This window comes from Vicugna pacos, chromosome 35 (genome assembly GCF_048564905.1).
Source record: "Vicugna pacos chromosome 35, VicPac4, whole genome shotgun sequence".
Lineage (NCBI taxonomy): Eukaryota > Metazoa > Chordata > Mammalia > Artiodactyla > Camelidae > Vicugna > Vicugna pacos.
The window spans coordinates 2908645-2915889 of NC_133021.1; the positions used below are offsets into that span (position 1 = coordinate 2908645).

The 7245-nt window shown below is 43.7% G+C and overlaps 1 long non-coding RNA gene across 1 annotated transcript; it reads right to left on the reverse strand.

The window, feature by feature from the left end:
* Positions 1-1083: 1083 nt before the first annotated feature.
* On the reverse strand, positions 1084-6820 carry LOC140691478 (uncharacterized). The gene is made up of 2 exons (XR_012067128.1): positions 5438-6820; positions 1084-1900 (listed from the first exon to the last, which is right to left on the reverse strand). It is a non-coding gene; the product is annotated as an uncharacterized lncRNA (long non-coding RNA).
* Between the last annotated feature and the right edge of the window lie 425 nt (positions 6821-7245).

Consider the following 7245-nt stretch of genomic DNA (forward strand, 5'->3'; position numbering starts at 1 on the left):
TTGATAAACAAACCTGGTCACAATAACCAGAATTATGATTAGTAACATTTCAGACATACCATATTTTTAGGGATTCCATATAATTTTTAGAATATCTATATTAATATTTTCTCATACAATATAAACTAGGAAGATTTATTATTCATTGGTCAATACTTCCCATGTTATTTAACATACCACATGAAACTTACTAGTTTAAAATCTCTCTTTGGGATGCTTCAAGGGCCCTCTGAAGCATCCCAGATTTAGCTGGAGGTCAAAAGAACTCTGATTAAAATTTGATATTTGGGAAGCTTTTTATAAAGTTTTGAAACACTTGGTCAGATAAACATATTGGTCACTTTGAAACATTACTTATTCATTAACAAAATATTTCAAAGATAAATACAGAACAGATCACTTAAGGGATAAAAGAAACTTTAAAATCTGTTACTAAAAGCAGATTAACATTTTAAGATACCTTTGTTCTCTCAACAGAGAGAAAGCGAACTAAATCTAGCCTTGTACCATCTTACTTTAAGGATTAATTTTCTGGACTAAATTCATTTTAAACTTAGCCAATCCAGACCATGTGTAAAACCTTTTCCTCAGGGTTCCTCTTTTGCAAGCCTTCCACAAATTTCCCTATCCATATTATTTTGTTCCATATTTTCTTTTCCATTCAGAAGCAACTAGCTTTAGGACAATGTCACTTTTTTTTTTTATTAACAAAACATAATTCCATTTCTTATATCTTCTTTTAATGAAAGCATTCATCTTACTTTCCTAGAATACTGAGATATTTCCCTTAGTAGTAGAGAATATTTCAGGGTGGCACCACATATTTATTAATATTTATTTCTAAATATCTATTGTTTCTTTGCAAGAGGAAGTCAATATTCAGCAATAAATGTTTCAATGTCTTATTTTATCTGAAAATGAACTGGCTATTTAATAAACTTCCATCATTTAACTTAACTTAGCACCACTATAAAATTTCAAGTTACCAAATATCTGGGGAGATCATTTTGTCGCCGATAGGCACAACTGGTGATCCAGGTTCTTGTCCCGTCCCAGAAAAAATTCAGAGACAAGACTTAGAGGTTAAAAAGGTAAAATGAGGATTTATTAAAGGATGGATAGTACACTCTCAGGGGAGAGCGGGCAGGCTCAGGTGAGCAGCTGCCCTGAATTTCTTTGGCAAGTTAGTTACATAGGGTGTCGTATTTCCTGATTATCATTCCAACTCCACCTTCCCAAAGGGAGGAGGGATTTTTGTCCTTATTCAGTCTGGATCGGAAGCCTCATGGCGTCGGTGCATGATGGGTACTTCTGATCTGCAAGGCTAATTTTATTGAAATGAGGGCATAATGAGTAAAAGGTTACATTCGGGCACTGGAAATTCCTGCCTTTTCTGACCTTTCTTTGTTGGCCTCCAAGCCAAAAGTTGTGGTCCCTTATCAACCCAAAGATTCCAGCTTTTCTTTCTCTGCCCAAGGATCCCTGCTGCTCACATGACATGTGGTTTCCGGCATTTGTCCTGTGCCCCTCCTTTCTGCCTAATTCCTGCCATTTGGTCTGTGTCCCCCTTTCTCTGCTCATATCTAGCTATCTGCCTGCTCTAACATTTTCCCCTCAAGGAGTCTGGACCCTTAAAATCTTTTAAGGGGAAAAGGGCTGATGGTCAGTCTTCTGTAACTGCTTCAAGCTGAATATGGACGTAATCCCTACCTGTGGGCCCAGATCTCCTTGCTATCTGTCAGAGATATGGGTTTCGTGATTGTCAGTAGTGGCAGGGATGGAGAGTGGGGAGTAGAAGGAGGCAGAGGCCTTGTCCAGTGGATGTTGATGGTCTTTATCTTCAGGTGGAATGGGTTGGAATCCTTGTTGCATCATCATTTGAAGATGAAGTTGTTGTATTCTAGAGGATAGAAATTTTACTTGGTGGTTAAAAATACAAGGACCAAAGAGAAAGATGAGAAATATGGTGGCTGTGGGGCCTAGAAATGGAAGAAGCCAGGTATACCCTGGAAACGATCCCTTAAGTGTCTCAGTCCATTCCTGTTTTCCTTGGTTGTACCTGTGGAGCCAGGAAGCCTGTTCATAAATTTCTTTAACATTTACTTCTACTTCCCCTGAGACATTAATGTATGTGCAGCATGTTTTATTTATGACTGCAGAAACCCCTCCTTTGCTTGCTAAGAGATAGTCTAGGGCTCAGCGATTGTCAAAGACTACCCCTGCCAGAGAATCAAGGGACTTTTGTAAGAGTGTTAGAGTGTCTCCGGTTTTCTTTAGTGCATTATCCAGGAAGGAGGTTAGGTCCCTCAAGGTTGTTTCATGGTAGGCAAATCCTCCCCAAGGGGCAGCATCACCTACCGTCCCTATAATTTCCGCTAGTACCAGACCAAAGGCCCTTTTTTGTCTCACATGGGTCACATTGAGGACAGTTATTTGGGCTGGAGCCAGGGTTCCCAAGCTGCAGTCCCCATAGTGAAGTGTATTGTCTAGATGTGAGAGAGCAATGTCTTTGGTCACTGTGAGGTAGTTATCTGAGGTTCCACATAGCCATAATAATCCAGGTGGTGCTGGTCAAACTGTGAGATTGGTTTGGTTATATAGCTGGAGAAAAGTTTCGGGAGGTGGGAGACAGTTATGGAGGGGTCCATCTGTATTTTGAATTTTGTTTTTGGTTTGGAGTATCCAGGAGGGGGTTCATAGACAGGGAGGCTCATAGTAAGGGGATAGCTGATATAACTAGAACAAGAACTTTTGTTGGCATTAGTTTGTGAATTGTAATAGCATAAATGTGTGTGGTTAGGTGAGGGGAGCCGCTCGTGACGGAGGGCTGCCGAGCACAAAACTTGGGCGTAAAACCCCAAAGTGCAGGGCGCCAGGCTCTGAGATTGAGGCTGCCGAGCACAAAGGTTGGGCCTAAACTCCCACAGTGCGGGGCGCCCGGCTTAAAGGTCAATTGAGTCAGAACAATCTCTGTCCCGCCACCCCTTTTACTAAAGAATGCACCAGGTGCGCTAATGCCTGAGGAAATATCCTTGAGCTACTAAGTCACAAAGGACCTTCAGAGGGAGAGATACAATCAGCACACAAATCAGTAATCTTTTTAGAGAACAATCACCTGAGTTAAATATACACGAGTCACGATGTTAGCCTAGAGGAACAATGTCTTAGCTTATCATCTTGGTTCCAGGAACTCTTAATCTTAGTTTTACAAGAACTGTAAACAATAATGATGTCTGTAACAATATACAAGTTAATGGTTTTAGTACACGTTGTTAATGTGCCTTAAAACAATACCTTTGCCTACAGGCAGGAATGTATGAGCTAATGGGTTAAAATCATATAAATTGACTGCAAGAAATAAACTCGTCGACCACTCTTGACTTAGCGTCTTGCGGGCTAGAGTGAGACCCTCTCAACCCCAACTTGTCTTGTCTTGCTGTCTCTTTGTTACGTCTTTCCTTTTCTCAGTCCTGCAGCACAGGTTTCTGGACCTGATCGATTGTCGGCTGGCTCCGACAGTTAGGAGTGCAGGATGATGTGTAAAGAGGCTGGCCCACTATATCACTCCAATTTATAGGCTTAAAGATATTTAGGGGTAGGCTTATGTTTTGTTAGAGAGAGCCTCACGGGCTGAAAAGGGGTCTATGTTTCCTCTGTGAGTATCATTGTAACAAGGGGTACATCCTAGAACTTGATTACAGATAAGGGAGGTTTTGGTGATATTTATAGCCTTTGAGTAGGGAGGTGTGATGTGGTAACACAGAGGAGGGTGCCTCTCCCATGTAACGATTAAAGAGAAATCTTGTCTAGAGTAATCAAAAGTAGACTGATTAAAAGCAGAGAATACAGTGTGGTTGTTGACTGGGTAGTCCTTGAGAATAGTGCTTATGTCTCCTGGGGTGATGGGTTGTGTATGGCAAATCCAGCAGAGAGAGATTTTCTCCCTTAGCGATAATCCGAGAGTTATTGACTATTGTGTTATCTTCCCATGTTAACTCTTGAGACCAAAGAGATTGGATAAATGAGACAAGAACAAGTAAGGGTAGAGTTAGGGTTCCTAGCACTTGGGGGGTGAGGGGGGAAGAGAAAAAGAAAAAAAGGCAGAGAAAAAAAGAAACTGTGGGGTGTCTTTTAGAATTGGAGCGGGTTTTACTAAACCCAGTACTGACAGAGCATTTTTTTTCAAGTGTGGGTGTGGTGTTAAAGCGGCACTCATAAGATTGTGAGAGCTAGCAGGAGAAAGAGGACAATAAGTATGCAAATCCACCAAAGCATATTTGTCAGTGTGGGCGGATGAGGGTAACAGCAGGCACAAGGGGAGATAATGGTACTTAGCCTGGAATCTGTGTCCTGTGGAGACTCAGGGGGAGGGGTAGGTTTAATTCTAGAAAGATGTACCGAATTAGTGGTCCCCTGTAACTTTACTGCAGTAGGAGTGCTGAGAAGGACCTGTATAGTGTTTTGGTCTGAAGCTTCCTTTGAGGGGCTGCAGATAAGGAGGTCATCTATGTATTGTAATAATGCCCCGTCTCTAATTTGAGTTCCCTTAGTTCCTTTGCTAAGGCATTGCCAAACAGGTGTGGGCTATCCTGGAATCCCTGAGGAAGGACAGTCCAGGTATATTGTAGCGTTTCATTAGTGTTTGGATCAGTCCACTCAAAAGCAAAAAGGTATTGGGAATCAGGGTGAATGGGTATGCAAAAGAAGGCATCTTTAAGATCTAGGACTGTAAACCAGGCGGTGTCCTCAGGGATCTGAGTGAGGATTGTGTATGGGTAGGGAACAATAGGATGGAGAGGAATTACAGCTTCATTTATGATTCGAAGATCTTGGACCATTCTGTATTCCCCATTTGGTTTGAGGACAGGTAGGATTGGAGTATTACAGGGGATTGGCATGCCACCAAAAGCCCATATTTAATGAATTTTGGGATTAGGGGTTGGAGGCCTCGTCGAGGCTCTGGTTTTATATGATATTGGCACTGGAAGTGAAGTTACTAGTTTCCTTTGAAGTTATTTTTACAGGAGTGACAAACTTTGCCTTTCCTGGGATTCTCTGATCCCAGACCTGTGGATCTACAAGTTTTTTTTTTTATTTCTGGGGGAATACTTTTGGCTGGACTGTTTGTATCTTTTATAATATATATTCCAGACAAAAATAAGCCCTGTTTTTGGTTTTCAGGGAGCATAAGAGTTACCTCCAAGGCCGAGAGAAAAATCTTTTCCGAATAATGGGCTGGGGCATTTAGGCATGACAAGAAATTTATGAGTTATAAGGGTATTTCCCCAGGCGCAAGTTAGAGGGGTGGTGAAATGTTTTAGTTTTGCCCTTCCTTCTACCCCAACAATAGAGCAGGTTTCAGGGGAAAGTGGCCCAGCGTGAGAAATCAGGACAGATTTAGTGGCTCCTGTTTCCACTAGAAATTGGACAAGCTTACCTGCCACGTCAATGGTCACCAGTTGTTCCTCTTGAGTGATGATGACTGTCTTCTCAGGAGCATTGGGAGGTCCCGGGTCCCATCAATCAACCACTGCCTTGACTGGTGTGGGGGAATTTCCTCCCTCCCTTCGGAGCTGAGGGCATTCCCTCTTCCAGTGGCCCATCTTTTTACAGAGTGGGCATGGCATCTTGGGTGGAGGCTGAGACCGGCTTCCTGGGCATTCCTTGCTCCAGTGTTCAGGGCTCCCACAGCCAAAACAGACTCCTCTTTCTGGTGGGGGTCTTCTGGGGGTACTTTTGGGGTGGCCAGGAGGTGGGTTAGGTTTTATCATGACAGCTGTCAGAAGCTTGGCTTGCCGTCGCTCCCGTCTTACGTCACGCTGGTCCTAACTTTCCTCCTCAGCCAGGTCTCTATAATTAAAGACACTGCAGGCCGTGCCAATAAGATGGTTAAGAGGGGTTTGGGGCCCCATGGCAAGCTTTTGAAGCTTTCTACGTATATCAGGGGCTGATTGGCTAATAAAGTGGGTTGCAAATACAGTATGTCCCTCAAAAGTGTTTGGGTCTACATTAGTATACTTTTTGAGGGTATCTACCAACCGAGCCTGAAATAGGGCTGGATTTTCATCTCGGCCCTGGGTGATCTCTTTAACCTTATCATAGTTAACAGGTTTAATTATGCACCATTTCATTCCCTCAATATGGCAAAGGAACATGCGGTCCCTTCTAGTGATGCCAGGCTGGCCTGGATGATAATCCCAATTGGGATCAATTAGAGGCACTGCTGTCAAGCCCACAGGGTATTGCTGAGGCTGGGTAATGTGTAATCCATCAGCATATGTTTGAGCCTATGCCCAGATACGGGTCTTTTCCTCAGTGGTGCAGCAGTGGGAAAGGACAATATTTAGGTCCTTCCATGTAATATCAAAGCAGAGAGTCAGTGTCTGGAATCTTCAGTGAACCGACTGGGGTCTTCTGAGAATCGGCCCAAGAGAGTGCGACACTGGTTGAGGTTAAAGAAAATGGAGTGTGGACTCTGGTAATTCCCTGAGGCCCACCTGCTACTTCCTGGAGGGGGCAAAGAAAGTTTGGCTGCACTTTCGGTACGGAAGGGTAAAGAGGCTTATAGCGTGGGGGAGGGGTTGAAGATGGTGAAAGAGCATCTGGGCTTGGGTCTTCTGTCTGGGGCTTGTGTTCCTCCAGAGTTGCTATTATAGGGGCTTCTGTGTAGCTTGAATGGGTCCCAGCCGACAAGGTTCCCTTACATAGGACTTGCAAAGCTCTGGGTTTTCTCTTAAGGCCATAAAGGCCTGAACATAAGGAACTTCTGTCCATTTTCCCTGTCTTTTACAAAAAAGTCTAACTGTAGGATAGTATTGTAGTTGAGGCTTCCATTTTCTGGCCAGGCCTCATTGTCCCTGAGTTTATATTGGGGTCAGGCTGTGTTACAAAAGAAAATGAATTTTTTCTGTTTTAAAGAATCTAGAGAAAACTGGTTCCAGTGACTCAGAAAGCACCCAAGAGGTGAGTCCTTGGGGATGGAGGAGGTGTTTCACATGGATCCTTCAGGGAGAGAATGCTCCTGTAACAGAGAAGGAACATTAACGTTAGGAGGTTCCCTGGGGACTTTGTAAGACAGGACTGGTTCCAGGCGTCCCTGTCCACCTAGTCCTGCCGAACCTGGCCGATGTAGGGGTAGCGACCCCCCACATGGCAAACTGCCTTGATGGTCTCAGTGTCCTGGGAGCTCACCTTGTCCCATCCTGGGTCTGCAGAACCCGAGATGGCGACCTTCCTGAAGGCCCA